Genomic DNA, 17095 nt, shown 5'->3' with positions numbered 1-17095 from the left:
TCTTCGTCGAAAAAACAGATGCTAAAATTAAGAACTAAATTACAATGTAAAAAATAAATTTACTTTAACATTGATTTAAATCGTCAGGAAAGAAGAGGAAGGAATCTGAAAGGTAAAAAGGTATATGTATTTAAAAATCATAAAATCATTTTTAAGGTTGTATTTTTTCTCTAAAATTGTCTTTCTGAAAGTTATAAGAAGCAAAGTAAAAATATAAATGAATTTATTTAAACAAGTGAAGACCAAGTTTTTAAAATATTTTCTTGGATTTTCAAATTCTATTTGAGTTTTGTCTCTCTTAGAATTAAAAATGTCGAGCAAAGCGAGACCAGCTTGCTAGTAAATAAATACAATTTAAAAAATATAAGCAGCTCACTGGTAAGTGCTGCTATTTGAGCTATTTTTAGAACAGAACAGCGGGCGACTCATCTGGTCCTTACGGGCAACCTGGTGCCAGCGGGCACCGCGTTGGTGACCCCTGTAGTACCTGATAGTCGGAGGGGTGTGTCCACGGGTGTCTTGACGCCAGTCTCTGAGGGAAGTCGACGTCAGCTGCATGGGCGGCGCAAGCTCCGCTGATCTCCGCTGATCTCCGGTAAGAGGCGACTTTTTACCACAATTTTCTCACCGAAACCTGCCGGTTGACAAGTGTTCGGGAACCATGTTCGCTTGACCGCTCTGATCCACAGTAAAGCTTCACTTCCGGGAATTTTAAACAAGGAAACACGGTGTGCTTGTGTGGCTAAAGGCTAAACCTTCCCAACTCCATCTTTGTACTTTGACTCCTCCATTTTTAATTGAACAAATTGCAAAAGATTCAGCGACACAAATGTCCAGAATACTGTGTAATTGCGCGATGAAAAGAGACAACATTTAGCCGCAAATGGTGCTAAGCTAATATGTCCCCTCCAACCTGAGACATCACGCGCACACGTCATCATTCCGCGACGTTTTCAACAAGAAACTCAGCGGGAAATTTAAAATTGTAATTTAGTAAACTGAAAAGGCTGTATTGGCATGTGTTGTAATGTTAATATTTCATCAATGATATATAAACTATCAGACTGCGTGGTCGGTAGTAGTGGGTTTCAGTAGGCCTTTAAAGCTCGAAAGATAATTACCGTATTTTCAGGACCGGATTATAAGGCGCACTGCCTATGAGCTGGTCGATTCAGGTCTGGTTTTTAAAACAAAAGGCGCACTGGATTTTAAGGCGCATTAAAGGGGTCATTTTTTTTTTCTAAATGGAAAACACTTCCTTGTGGTCTACATAACATGTAATGGTGGTTCTTTGGTCAAAATGTTGCATAGATTGTTTTACAGACCATCTTTCAAGAAGCTTTCTGACAGTCCCTATTGTGGGCCGTCTTATTTACGTGGCTCACCTTAGGCAGCGTCTTCTCCCCGTCATCTTTGTTGTAGCGGTGTAGCGTGCAAGGACGGAAGTGGGAGAAGAGTCAAAAGATGGAGCTAACTGTTTTAAGGACATACAGACTTTACTTCAATCAATAACAGAGCAGCATCTTCTCTGTGGCTCACTAGTGCAATAACTTCGCCGGAAATGTGTCCCGTGAAAAAACGTCCGACCAGAACTCTCTAATAACTAAAGTTCGTTGGGTAGATAATTTAAACTCAATACACCGGTATGATTTTGCGCTTTCATGGCGAGTTGACTGTTGGATATAAGTAGAAACTTTACACTTCTCTATAGTAAAAATGGCAACAGCGGAGGATGAATGTCCCATAACAACAGGATAGAGGAAAAAGAAGCATATTCAATACGGACTACAAAGGCGGACTCGTGCACATTTTCAGGATTTATGCAGATCCCAAATACAGATCACCAGGTACCAGAAGGTAAAAGATGCTATTGCATAATATTGCGAAACAAAACACCAGATAATGTCTTATCTTATACACACACCATGATAATAATCTTATGTTGAAGCACAGTACAATCCATCAAGCAGTGCGGCTTCATAGCTTACCAAAGTTGTGCTAAAACAAGTTGATAGATTTTTGAGCACTGTGTAATGTTCTAACATATAAAATTTTTGTGTTTTTTACTTGAGTCATATGGCAGTCTACACGTATCTCTTCTGTGTGACTGCCATCTACTGGTCACAATTATCATTTCACCATGTACCAAATAAAATAGCTTTGAGGTTGGTAAGCACAACCAAAATTATTCCGTACATTAGGCACACCTGGTTATAAGGCACACAGTCGAGTTTTGAGAAAATAAAAGGATTTTAAGTCTAACTTATAGTCCGGAAATTACTGTATTTCTCTTGTTCATAAACTGAGATGTTTATGTTTCTTGTCGTTCGCAGCAGCCCCGAAACAGCCTACAAACCCCGTTTCCATATGAGTGTGGAAATTGTGTTGGATGTGAATACAAACGGAATACAATGATTTGCAAATCATTTTCAAGCCATATTCAGTTGAATATGCTACAAAGACAACATATTTGATGTTCAAATTGATAAACATTTTTTTTTTTTGGCAAATAATCCTTAACTTTTGAATTTGAAGCCAGCTACACGTGATAAAGAAGTTGGGAAAGGTGGCAATAAATACTGATAAAGTTGAGGAATGCTCATCAAACACTTATTTTGAACATCCCACAGGTGTGCAGGCTAATTGGGAACAGGTGGGTGCCATGATTGGGTATAAAAACAGCTTCCCAAAAAATGCTCAGTCTTTCACAAGAAAGGATGGGGCTAGGTACACCACTTTGTCCACAACTCCATGAGCAAATAGGCAAACAGTTTAAGAACAAAGTTTCTCAAAGTGAATTGCAAGACATTTAGGGATTTCAACATCTAGGGTCCATAATATCATCAAAAAGTTCAGAGAATCTGGAGAAATCACTCCATGTAAGCAGCATGGCCGGAAACCAACATTGAATGACCTTGACCTTCGATCCCTCAGACGGCACTGTATCCAAAACCGACATCAATCTCTAAAGGATATCACCACATGGGCTCAGGAACACTTCAGAAAACCACTGTCACTAAATACAGTTTGTCGCTACATTTGTAAGTCAATCAATGCAATCAATGTTTATTAATATAGCCCTAAATCTCAAATGTCTCAAAGGACTGTACAAACCATTATGACTACAACATCCTCGGAAGAACCCACAAAAGGGCAAGGGAAACTCACACCCAGTGGGCAGGGAGAATTCACATCCAGTGGGACGCCAGTGACAATGCTGACTATGAGAAACCTTGACGAGGACCTCAGAAGTGGGCAATGTTTATTGAGTCTTGTTAAAAGGAAAGGTGATGTAACACAGTGGTGAACATGCCCTTTCCCAACTACTTTGGCACGTGTTGCAGCCATCAAATTCTAAATTAATTATTTGCAAAAAAAAAAAAAAAAAGTTTATGAGTTTGAACATCAAATATGTTGTATTTGTAGTGCATTCAACTGAATATGGGTTGAAAAGGATTTGCAAATCATTGTATTCTGTTTATATTTAAATCTAACACAATTTCCCAACTCATATGGAAACAGGGTTTGTACAATAGGCTTACCAGATTTAGATCGTTAGCTAGTCCTACTCCCCAGTCTACCACACGGTATGGAAATTCGGGGTCCACACCGCGTTATATCCAATTTTGAGCGTAAAGATTTCATCCTCTACCGCAATAAACAAGAAGACGTTTTTTGCATATTTTCCATCCACAATAGAAATGCAAATGAGCCAAAGGAATTCAGGTTAACAATCATGTCCACTGAATACTCCCTCGAGTAAAAACCTGGGCTCCGACTACAAGTCGCCTGCAAATGTTTCTGCCACAGAGAGCGAGCGTCATCTCTGCTCCTCGCGTGAAATTAAGGGCGTGGAGTCCAATTGGAGAAGCCATTCAGCTGCAATCTTAATGTGTTTTACACCTTGAGAGTTAGCCGGGGCCCCATTTCGTATTAGCATGAAAAAGCTGTTAAGCAATTTATTATAAAGCGGGAATTCCGTCACTCGTGAGTAAAAGGGATTATGGGGGAGTTTATAATCGCTGTTCATCACTACTTACAGCGGATGGGTGGTGGAAATGTTGGAGCTGACTAATGATTTTTGGATCCATTATCCAGGGCTGAGCAGGAATGCATGGCATAAATGGAGTTCTATCAGTCATTCTTTGAAAATGTGTCAGTCAGAGTAGATGTTCTTCTGACGCCGCCCTCGGCTATCCATGGCCGCCTACAAAAGAGTCAGCAGACAGGAAAGACCACTTCACCCAGTGGCCTCCTTTCTCCTCCACGTGGACCCCACAATTACCACCCCACATTGATCTCACAGTGGTCGGTCGTAAGCGCATTTTATAGCCAATGATGGTGAAGTCGCTCACCAGACCGCCTGAGACCACGGCGGCATTATTTGTTCTCATTGGAAGACATTATCCAGTTATTGTCTGAACGTGGCCATGGGAGCGCAGCCCTTAAAGACAAAAGGGTGGTGGGATGTCAAGTGCAGCAAGGCATGAATAAATCTAAAGGCTCTGCGGGGATTTGATAGCCTAACAAAAAAGGAAATGAAATGTGCTTTTTTTGAAAATGCTGGCCAAAATTGTTCTTCTGTCCATCTTAATTCAACTAGAACAGAGGTCGAGAACCTTTTTGGCTGAGAGAGCCAAAAAGCCGAATATTTTAAAATGTATTTCCGTAAGAGCCATATAATATTTTTATTAACGCTGAACACAACAAAACGCGTGCATTTTTAAGTAAGACCAACATTTCTAGAGTATAATAGGTCTCTTATTCTTTGTAATAACATTGTTATTCTGAAGCTAACTGTGGAGGGGGCGTGGCCAGCGGGCCTGCAGCGAACTGGGGTGTGCCAGGACCGGCCTCGAAATCAGCGAGAGCTGCGTAGATGGCCCACTTGAGCCTTGTTATCTAATCACCTGTCGCTCTGTTATAAGCAGCAGCCAGGAGGAGAAATGAGGTTGGGGCTGGAGCCAGAGCGCGAGCGAGAACGAAAGAGAAAAATATATTGCTGGAAAGCAACTGAGAGACTTATTGAAAAATAAAATATTGTAACCCTGAAACGGGCTCTCATGCCGGTGCTTGGTGGTCTGAAGAACCCCCAAGAGGACAAGTCCCACACTAACCAATAATAAAAAAATAACTTCTTAACGCAACTTCTTGAACAGGTGTGGTAGTAAACGGATGGATGGACTAAAAATGCATGACAATGTTTTATGTTTTGAACATTATTTTTAACACTTATTACAAGTGGAATATTTCATTACTTATCATGTTAAGCACTGTCAGCTCATATTTATCCGAGAGCCAGATGCAGTCATCAAAAGAGCCACATCTGGCTCGCGAGCCATAGGTTCTTTACCCCTGAACTAGAATCTGTTAAGTCTGGGCTAATGTTGTCCCGATACCAATATTTAAAATGATTAATTATTACAATTATGTCGATACTTTTCTAATTAAAGGGCACCACAAAAAATTACATTGTCTTTATTTTAACAAACAATATTACGGTACATTAAACATATGTTTCTTATTGCAAGTTTGTTCTTAAGTTGTAAATAAAATAGTGAACATACTAGACTAGATACTTTTGTTTTAGTAGTAAGTAAGCAAACAAAGGCTCTTAGTCTGCTGACATGCAGTAACATATTGTGTCATTTATCATTCTATTATTTTGTCAACCCTTGTTAAGGACAAGTGGTAGCAAATGAATTATTAATGTACTTGTTTATGTACTGTTAATATCTGCTTACTTTCTCTTTTAACATGTTCTATCTACACTTCTGTTGAAATGTAATAATAACTTATTCTTCTGTTGTTTGGATACTTTACAATAGTTTTGGATGATGGATGATATCACAAATTTGGGTATCAATCCAATACCATGTAGTTACAGGATCATACATTGGTCATATTCAAAGTCCTCATGTGTCCCTGACATTGTTCATATTCAAAGTCCTCATGTGTCCAGGGACGTATTTCCTGAGTTTATGAATATAATATGAATATTTTAAAAATTAAAATGTGAGGATAAAACCTATTGATGTAATCATAATAGAAACGATTAAGTACGCTCTTGTACTTTGTATCATTACAGTGGATGTCAGGTGTAGATCCACCCAGAGCATTTGTTTACATTGTGAAGCCGGTGAGCTATTGTATCCTCCCTACGGTGTGCAGTGAAGCATGTTTAGCTATTCCTAATCTTGCTGGGAGGATACTTGTAAGAAATGTACTTTTTGTCGCCATGGAGATGAGGATTAGTGATTTAGAAGTAGCTAAAACACTGCCGACTGGGGCTGGACTTTAACCATGTCTTAAAGGACCTCTGCCTGAGGGCGTTTCAGTGTTACATCTCCACCTTTATCGTTAGTTTTTAGGACAAAATTCATCCATTCTCCCTTTTCTGTCTACACACTGTGTCTACTTGTAAGTACTCTGTGATTGTGCGCTGCCGAACATGCTCCTAAAACCACCAATGTCATGACATGACGACGGTGTTGGTGGACCGGTACTTTTGAGAGGTGGTATAGTACCAAATAGGATTAATTAGTATCGCGGTACTGTACTAATACCGGTATACCGTACAACCATAGTCTGGGCTCTGTGAAGACAAAACATTAATCCATAGGTGTGTGTCTTTAATACACACTTTTTGTTTATGTATCTCTGCTACCTCTGAACATCTGCATACGGAAGGACATTTCTGCAAAAAATGCACCCTGACTGTTATTTTCCTGACCTATATCCAACATGGTGACAGTATTGAAACGCCAAGGTTTGATTGACCCCCATAAGTCAGACTGATTGAAATGCCAATGCGCTCGACAGCAACTCAAAAGTGTTTAGCCGAATCGCCACAAAGTTTTGCACACACCTTTAGGAGAATGACGAGAACATGTCTATTCTATGTCGGTAAAATTGGAGCGAGATTGATTCAAAAAACATCAAGTGTAATGTCTTTGCAGGGTCACAGGCAGGTCTAATTGCCCATAAGTCACTCACCATTGGTTTTATGATTATAACATCTGTATTACATGTGGGGTTGCATGTCTTTCCAAAGCATTTTAACACAACCCTCAGGGGGCGCCAAACAGATGTCCATTACATATGAAATTACATTTATTAATCAAAAATACATGGAATTGTATCTGCAAAAAGAGTACTATGCACTATAAAAAAATACCACTTTACCTATGAAACAGGTTGATGATGTTATATTCTGACGTGTTAATTGGTTTGCACTCTTTGTGCTCCTAGTGAGATGGTCTACACCTGGTTTCATCATTGGTACACCTGTGTCTTACCACGATCTTTGTGTCCCGTCCAATCATCTCTCTCCGTCCATCCGTGCCTGGTCAAGGTGGGTTCAAACACTAAAACCTGAAAAAATCTCATGGAATTTTTAAAATGCAATTTCCAGACCTCGGAAAAGTTATGGATTTTTTTTCTCAATAGTTTTGGAAAAGTCATGGAACTATATCCCAATTTTTATTGATACAAACAATCGATGCGTCGTGCCGAAATGTAAATACTTTGTTGGTCAACTGCAGCCTCGCCCACAAGCTAGTTAACTCTGCTAGCGAAGTGACAACGCTGAAATAATGCCAGCGAGGCGCAGCTGCAGTTATTTGTGGCTTTTTAAAGGCCTACTGAAACCCACTACTACCCACCACGCAGTCTGATAGTTTATATATCAATGATGAAATATTAACATTGCAACACATGCCAATACGGCCTTTTTAGTTTACTAAATTACAATTTTAAATTTCCCGGGAGTTTCGTCTTGAAAACGTCTTGTAATGATGACGTGTACGCAAGTCACGGGTTTTAAGGAAATATGAGCGCTGCACACACACACAGCTAAACGTCGTCTGCTTTAACGGCATAATTACAGAGTATTTTGGAGATCTGTGTTGCTGAATCTTTTGCAATTTGTTGAATTAATATTGGAGAAGTCACAGTAGAAAGATGGAGTTGGGAAGCTTTAGCCTTTAGCCACACAAACACACGGTGATTCCTTGTTTAAAATTCATGGAGGTAAAACTGTACTATGGATCAGAGCGCGGTCAAGCAAACATGAATCACGACGGAAGGTCAACCAGCAGTTTTCGGTGAGAAAATTGTGGTAAAAAGTCGCTTCTTACCGGAGAAAAGCTGAGCTTGTGCCGTGCATAAAGCTGCCGTCGACTTCCCTGAGACATTAGCGTCAAGACACCCGTGGACGTACACCTCCGACTATCAGGTACTATTTAACTCACTAAAACACTATCAACACAATAGAAAGATAAGGGATTTCCCAGAATTATCCTAGTAAATGTGTCTAGAAACATCGGAATCCGTCCCAAAGCAATATCATTTTTTTTTTAACTTATTTTTTTTAATCATTTTTTTCCTAGTCTGTCGCTATCAATATCCTCAAACACGAATCTTTCATCCTCGCTCAAATTAATGGGGAAATTGTCGTTTTCTCGGTCCGAATAGCACTTTTTGTTGGAGGCTCCCATTAAAAACAATGTGAATATGTGAGGAGCCCCCACACATGTGACGTCATCGTCTGCGACTTCCGGTAGAGGCAGGGCTTTTCTCTTAACACCGAAAGTTGCGAACTTTATCGTCGATGTTCTCTACTAAATCCTTCCAGCAAATATATGGCAATATCGCAAAATGATCAAGTATGACACATAGAATGGACCTACTATCCCCATTTAAATAAGAAAATCTCATTTCAGTAAAATGGATACATGGATGATACAGCAGAAGATTGGGAGAATGTCATGTGGTCAGATGAAACCAAAATAGGACTTTTTGGTATAAACTCAACTCGTCGTGTTTGGAGGAAGAAGAATACTGGGTTGCATCCCAAGAACACCACACCTACTGTGAAGCATGGGGGTGGAAACATCATGCTTTGGGGCTGTTTTTCTGCTAAGGGGACAGGACGATTGATCCGTGTTAAGGAAAAAATGAATGGGGCCATGTATCATGAGATTTTGAGCCAAAACCTCCTTCCATCAGTGAGAGCTTTGCATGGTTGACCAAATACTTATTTTCCACCATAATTTACAAATAAATTCTTTAAAATTCCTACAATGTGAATTCCTGGATTTTTTTTTCACATTCTGTCTCTCACAGTTGAAGTGTACCTATGATGAAAATTACAGACATCTGTCATCATTTTAAGTGGGAGAACTTGCACAATCGTTGGCTGACTAAATACTTTTTTGCCCCACTGTATACTCCCCCGTCTTTCAGTTTAGGTGCCAGTCGGTTGCCGTTCATGCCAAGTCCTTGAGTTCCACGTTTGCACTCTTGCCTTTATTTAGTAAACCTTGCCTGACCTTTGACCTACCTTATTGCCCCACGCCTTTGTTATACCTCTTACCTTTGTTTGGACAGCCCTCATGTGTATAGAACCTTGCCTGGAATGAACCAATCCGTCACGGTGGGGTCGCATTTTACTGCGTGGATCGTTCTCCCAGGATGCTGACGGAACTCCGAAGGCAAGGTGCAGGTAAGGAAATTATTTTTTGTCCATCAATCATGCAATGTCCCAACAAACAAAACAAAGGTGAAGACCGGGAAGCTTAAGAAAAAGGCTAGCACGAAAGCTTAGCATATCAACTGGCCAAGGAATCAAACCAATAACTGTTGCCTTGAAAGCCAATAAGAAAACCAGACCGTGTGTGGCAAAAAACAGGAATAAATAACTCTTTGATTTGTGCTCGGCAGCAGTTGAGCGTGCCAAACACTAATCAGAGGCGGGTGAAACCAATCTGCACCCATGGTAACCAAAACACAAACCTAGGGGTGCTCAAAACAGGAACTGAAGGAGTCAAAAACTAAACAAAAATTATCCGGGCAACGGATCATGACATAAATGGTAAATGGTAAATGGGTCATACTCGTACAGCGCTTTTCTACCTTCAAGGTACTCAAAGCGCTTTGACACTGTCAGGCTTGCCACTGACCGTTTGTTTGGGTTTCAGTTTTTCCTCTGTGTGTTCTTAGTATTTCCTGTCCTTAGTTCCTGTAAGCACTCTTATTTTGGTTCAGCTTCCTGTTTGTCTCTCTGTGTGCTGTTTTCCCTCAGCTGCGGCTGCTTGGCACCTGGCCACACCTGCTATCAATCAGCCCGCTCCTATTTGTACCTGCTTTGTCTTGAGTCAGTTGCTGGATTATTGTGGTTGTCACATGTTGCACTTGTATTTGCTACCTGTCGTGTCGTATCTTGATGTGTCAATGCAGTGTTGCGGTAAACTATGTTTGAGAGCGGTTTTTAGCCCTACTGTCTTTTGTTCCCTGCTTCCATTTAGTTTTTTAAGTATAAGTACGACTTCTGTTTTCCATGCTAAAGTTCCTTTTTGTTTTCTAGCTCCCATGCTAGCTCTCTTAGTTTGTTATCCCCCCAAGTGCGTGCTTCTTGTTTGTACCCTTTGTTTGGTTTTGTTCTAGTATTTTGTATTAAAACCATGTTTTCTCACTCCATGCCTGCCTCCATCTCTGCACCTTGGGGTTCGTCAACAACAAACTTTGACGGGTCCTATATCCACATTCACCCATTTACACACACATAAACACACTGATGGCAGGAGCTGCCATGCAAGGCGCTAACCACGACCCATCAGGAGCAAGGGTGAAGTGTCTTGCTCAAGGACACAACGAAAGTGACAAAGTTGGTATAAGGTGGGAATCAAACCAGGAACCTTCAGATAGCTGGCACGGCCACTCTCCCAACCGCGCCACGCCGTCTGTTCTGCCAACTCTGCATTCGACACCACCGTGTGTCCAAGTATTTATTGGTAATTACACCATTTTGTCAAGCTGCATTCCACAAATTTGCTTCCCTACATGTGGTTCCACTTGCCACACGCAAACATCCATGACATCATTCTTTTTTTCTCCAAAGCACAGCTGACAACCTAAATCTTGCCACTGATTCACCTCATGCTGTCATACGTTCTATATCCACGATTGGTGTCCCCCAGGGCACTTTCCCGGGGACATTTTGCTTTATGTTTACACTAAACCGCTTTCCTGCTCACTGCTACGTCAAAGGCATTCGCATTTGGTTGGACTGTGTGGAGGTTGTCGAGCTCAATCTTCACGAGATGGTGCTTCTCTTTCCTCTGGGGATAGATCGCCCTCTTGCCGACCCCCCTCTGTCGTCATTGACGACACCTTTGAGTGAGGGAACAACCAGCTGCCCTTGTCCATCCACGATGCTTCTCCTGCATTTCCTCCGTCTTACAGCCTCTCAGCAAAATGTGATCATTGGCTACAAGGTTACTCCTGCCTCACATCTGGTAATAGATCTTTTAAAGGCCTACTGAAATCCACTACTACCCACCACGCAGTCTGACAGTTTATATATCAATGATGAAATATTAATATTGCAACACATGACAATACGGCTAAAATTTTACTAAAATTTCCCGCGAAGTGTCTTGTTGAAAACATCGCGGTATGATGACGCGTGCGCGTGACGTCACCGGTGGTAGCGGACATGTTCTTCCAGCACCGATCACGGCTAAAAGTAGTCTGTTTTTATCGCATAATTACAAAGTATTCTGGACATCTGTGTTGCTGAATCTTTTGCAATTTGTTCAATTAATAATGGAGGCTAGAAGGAGGAAGATGTTGGTGGAAAGCGGTGTATTGCAGCCGGCTGTAGCAATACAGAAGCTTTAATATGGAACAGAGCGGTCAAGCGGACATGGTTCTCTACCACATGTCCACCGGCAGGTTTCGGTGAGAAAATTGTGGTAATAAGTTGGCTCTTACCGTAAACATGAGCGGAGCTTGTGTCGTTCCTCCTGCAGCTGTCAAAGAGGCAGCTGCGACTTTCTTGGCTCCTCCGTGGCTTCCGTCAGAGACACTGGCGTTCACCACACCCCTCCGAATTTCAGGTATGATTATATAACCTCACTAAAACACTAGTAACACAATAAGCAGAGAAGGGATTTTCTAGAATTATCCTAGTAAATGTGTCTAATAACTTCTGAATCGCTACCTTTGCCCTCGTCTTTTTTTTTTTGTTTCCTTTTAGTCCTTTACTCTCACTATCCTCATCCACGAATCGTTCATCCTCGCTCAAATTAATGGGGAAATTGTCACTTTCTCGGTCCGAATCGCTCTAGCTGCTGGTGGCTATGATTGTAAACAATGTGAGGGTGTGAGAAGCTCCACAACCTGTGACGTCACGCGCACATCGTCTGCTACTTTCGGTACGGGTAAGGCTTTTTTATTAGCGACCAAAAGTTGCGAACTTTATCGTGGATGTTCTCTACTAAATCCTTTCAGCAAAAATATGGCAATATCGCGAAATTATAAAGTATGACACATAGACTGGACCTGCTATCCCCGTTTAAATAAGAAAATCTCATTTCAGTAGGCCTTTAAGTTCCATGGCTTTGCAAGTACAGTATTCCTTAACAATACACTGATTTCTACATGTTGACATTACCTGAAAATAGGTTTGGCTTGCTATAATATACAAAGGTTTTTAAAGCAAGTAAGTGCCTGACTGGGTTTGTGTGTATTAGATAGGATGCAGAAAAACTTTTTTTTTTGTATGTGAGAGATGATTACTCTCCTTTGTGGGTCCATGTGAACAATTCATGCATGAGGAAGCCATAGCCAGACGAAAAAAATGCTTGGCTTAGCCCAAAGTGACATTGAATTTTCATAGACGCGCTGAAAATCTCCCGCTTGCCCCGCGTGCATCATACAAAGAGAGTATCGCTGTCCCCGGGGTTTGAACCCACGCCCTCTCATCTTCACTCCCTTTCTGTGCTGCATCCGTATGTGTTTGGACTTAAAACTGGTATAAAATTCAACGATTCAGTTCACATGAAAATGCTGTATTGTATGGAGGTTAATTTGTGTATTACAAAACTTTTTTTTTTTTTACTTTGGATTTATGTAACTGAATCTTGTGAACTGATTTTTTATTTTTACATCAAACTATGCTAACATTGTCATTAAATTAAAACTCCAGTGTTATTAAATTCAGTGTATGAAAAAATAATTGTAAAAAAAATCATAGTGTCGAAAAATGTATTGCTTCAAAAAGCAAGACTCAACTTCCGGTAAATTAAGACTGACGCAATCATTCCTGTCTCAGAAGCAGCCAAGGAGGTGTCAAGTTTGAAGTGACGTGACACAGGTCTTGCAAAACAGCAATAAAAAAAGCAGTTAACTGGGCATAATACAACATAAGAAACATTTCAATGCGGCCCGCTTGATGTTTTTCAACTATAGAAATGATTCCAATGGATAGAATCGGCATTTTTGAGTGACATACGGTTTCCACGTCATGATGTGTGATACACAATGGTGCTGGATAATGATGATCAGATAAATGTACCCAAGAAGACATGTTTGATTGCATCATGCATTCATACAGGGAGGAATAAATGTTTGAGTGTAACTCATACTTGCCCGGGAGACTTCCGAAATTTAGCGTCTCTCCCGAAAACCTCCCGGGACAAATTTTCTCCCGAAAATCTCCCGAAATTCAGGCGGAGCTGGAGGCCACGCCCCCTCCGACTCTAAGCGGACCTGAGTGACGTGACGACAGTCTGTTTTCACGTCCGCTTTCCCACAATATAAAGAGCGAGCCTGCCCAATGACGTTATAACTGTAGAATGATCGAGGGCGAGTTCTTGGTTTCTTATGTGGGTTTATTGTTAGGCAGTTTCATTAAAGTCCTCTCAGCCCGGTAATAACACACAACAACAGCAGTCACATTTTCGTCTACCGTAAAGCAGTTCATCTGCCGTAAGCTCCAATGTTGTGAACTTCTGACACACTTAAACAGGACAATACTGCCATCTACTGTACATAGAATAGAATAGAATGTAGAATAGAATGTACTTTATTTAATTCAGCACCACAGTTCGCTCACAATAAACAATGATAATAATAAATAATATAATATATATAATATATTATACATGTAATATATTATATAATATATATATATAATATATAATATATGAACAATATAAATATATTCTATATATATTCTACATTTAAGTGCAGTCAAGGAACATATGCATTATACAGTCTGATGGCTGTCGGTATGAAGGACCTCCTGTGTCGTTCCGTGTTACATTTTGTATAGGTGTAAATAAATGAACACTGAAATTCAAATATTTATTTTATGTTTATATATATAGTTAGAATTCACTGAATGTCAAGTATTTTATATATATATATATATATATATATATATATATATATATATATATATATAATTTAATATATATATATTAAATATTTGACTTTTGACCAAGCCCCCAACCACGCTCCACCCCCGACCACGCCCCCAACCCCCCACCTCCCGAAATTAGAGGTCTCAAGGTTGTCAAGTATGGTGTAACTTAACTCATTGTTCACAAGACAAAGTTTGGTCATTAATGGATGAACAACGTGCTACGGTGATATTAAAATCAAAGGAGTGGATCTTTTTTTTTTATAATTTTGCCTTATTTTATGCCGTGTTTCTTGCATCTTTGTTGCTCTTGCTTGTTTATAAGAGATGTCGATCAAGGAGGTGGTCTGCGGTAGAGGAGCAACGTTCATATATTCTTAATATTCTGTGTTTTATTGTTCATTTTTAATATTTTAAATCCCATATGCTGTATTTGTATGTACATTCTGTGTCTTTTTCAGAAAAAAAATAGACCATCTTAAATACGGAATGAACTTTAGTTATTTTACTGAATTACATAAAAATATAGAATGTGGCATCTCCAATATAAACTGTCAACGATAAAACACTGAATATTGAGAAAATACGTCACGCTCCTGCAGACCGCCTCCTTGATCAACATATTTTATAATCGTAAAAGACCAACAAAGATGCAACAAACAAGATGAAACATAAACGCAAAGGGTAAAACAACATCCCCATATTTGATATAATATGCAACACCAAAATGGTCCCTGGTGTGTGAATGTGAGTGTGAATGTTGTCTGTCTATCTGTGTTGGCCCTGCGATGAGGTGGCGACTTGTCCAGGGTGCACCCCGCCTCCCACCTCATTGTAGCTGAGATTAGCTCCAGAGCCCCCTTCCACCCCAAAGGGAATAAGCGGTAGAAAATGGATGGATTCATCGCAGTTTTGCATATGTTTGCTGTAGAACTCACTAATGCTTTTTTGCTCCGTAAACAAGCCCCGCCCACTCTGTCCAACTCCGTTTGTGCCTTGTCTGTGTGAAGCAGAGCTTCGTATGTCACTCAAAGTGCAAATTTTAACCATTGGAATATTTTCTATAGTTTTAAAACCATTATAATGTTAATAATGTTGCATTATGTCCAATTAACAGGTTTTTTTTAATGCTGTTTTTGCAAGACCCGTGTCACATGACTTCAAACTTGACACCTCATTGGCTCAATTGCTTCTGTCTTGATTTTCCGGAAGTGAGTCTTGCATTTTGATGCAGCAAATTTTCATACACTGAAATTTTATACACACATTTTTTTCATGAACTGAATTTTTTTTACATTTTAATTTATTTTCAATGACATTGTCAGCGTAATTTGATGTAAAAAAAAAAAAGTCAGTTTGCAAAATTCACATGCAAAAAATGTTGTTACATAAACGCTGTGTCTAAAAAAAGCTTTCGTAATAAAGACACAAATCATTAGTATTGGAGAAACTGTTGCAAAAAAGCTTAGTTTCCATTTCCACTCAGGCATCATACAACAGGAATGTGTCACCAAGTTTCAAACCTAAACAACAAAACTCCCACTTGACATTTTTGTACTTGGTCATTGTTTTTCTGTGTTTTGTGTTCGTTTCTGTTTCAGCTTTCGTCCCCCTTCTCTTGTTTTCCACTCCCTGTAGGAGTGCTGATTTGACACACTTATCCCTAATTGGCAATCAGGACACAGCTGTCCCTGGTTGCCTATCAAAATGCTTTCTAAATGCGAGGGCATGTCCTCTGGACTTTTTCGTATTTTTCACCCGTGGAGGACTGCTCGTCCCACGCCCGGTGCTCTTTATTTTATGGTACCTAATTAAATCACCTTTTGATCTTCCTTCTGCCTCCCGTCTCTGCATCCTAGGTTCACGAAAACCGCATCCCTGCGTCAAGTAGCAGACAGACCCCACCGCTTTTGTTGCGGTTTACTACTTTTTTGTCGTACAATACTTACAAGCGTCAGCGTAGGTCAGAGCTGGACAAATATTGGGGGGGGGTGGGGAATGTGTATGTGGGCATAAATGATGTATACACATTTAGCTGTAAAAATCTGTAGTACAGTATGTGTGTTCGGGTCCCTTTGTTTCGGGAATACTTGTCAGGACTATGACATGGATTGGTTTTACTCCTGGCCAAGCCTGAATTCAGGTACATGATAATTTATTAATACACTATATACAAAAATAATCAAAACAAAGGGTGCTCACAAGGAGGTATATTACTAAACTACAAAATACAAACAGGAAACAAAAACACTTGCACGATGGCATGAATGAACTATGAACATAAACAGCAAGATGGCATGACTATAAACAACTAAAACAAAACAGGAGGCAACAATAGCAAGGTGCGTGGCAGGTGATCGTGGGCATGGAGAATGAGTAGCTTGTGTAGGCAATGCAATAGCAGGCATGAAGGCAGAAAGCAAATAGCAAAGTTCCCAGGACGAGGACAGGGACAGAATGGTATAAATAGCAGCTATGATGATTAGAAATAGGTGTGGGACTGAGGGCTGGGCGTGACTTGGAGACCAGGTGGAAACTAATGGGTTACTATGGAAACAAACAAAACCAGGAAGTGTAAAACGGGAAAGAAGAGTCCAAAAACAAAACAAACATGATCAAACTTAAAACTGAATTACAGGCATGACAATACTAATACCAAAATTCACAATGTCCTTTAGAATTCTTAAAAAGTTATGACAGACCACCTCAAAAAACCAGAATGGAATTTTACAGTTTTTTACTGAATGGGACAACAAAATGTACATTAAAATAAAAGTGAGATTGACAATATTAAATATGAACAATAAAACACTGAATATTAACAACAAATGAACATCATTCCTCTTTTACTTCTCAGACCAGCTCCTCGATAGACATCTTTTACAA

General features: G+C 40.0%; 1 long non-coding RNA gene across 1 annotated transcript in view; it reads left to right on the top strand.

Moving 5' to 3' along the window:
- Positions 1-7250: 7250 nt before the first annotated feature.
- Positions 7251-17095, top strand: part of LOC133568398 (uncharacterized) — a 28769-nt gene continuing 18924 nt past the window's right edge. Inside the window, exons 1-2 of the long non-coding RNA XR_009809596.1 lie at positions 7251-7354; positions 9391-9505. This is a non-coding gene — a long non-coding RNA (uncharacterized LOC133568398). The remainder of the gene's footprint in view (positions 7355-9390; positions 9506-17095) is intronic.

This window comes from Nerophis ophidion, linkage group LG14, assembly GCF_033978795.1.
Source record: "Nerophis ophidion isolate RoL-2023_Sa linkage group LG14, RoL_Noph_v1.0, whole genome shotgun sequence".
NCBI lineage: Eukaryota > Metazoa > Chordata > Actinopteri > Syngnathiformes > Syngnathidae > Nerophis > Nerophis ophidion.
The sequence above is the reverse complement of the archived record's forward strand: the minus strand, read 5'-3'. Positions and strand labels throughout refer to the sequence as shown.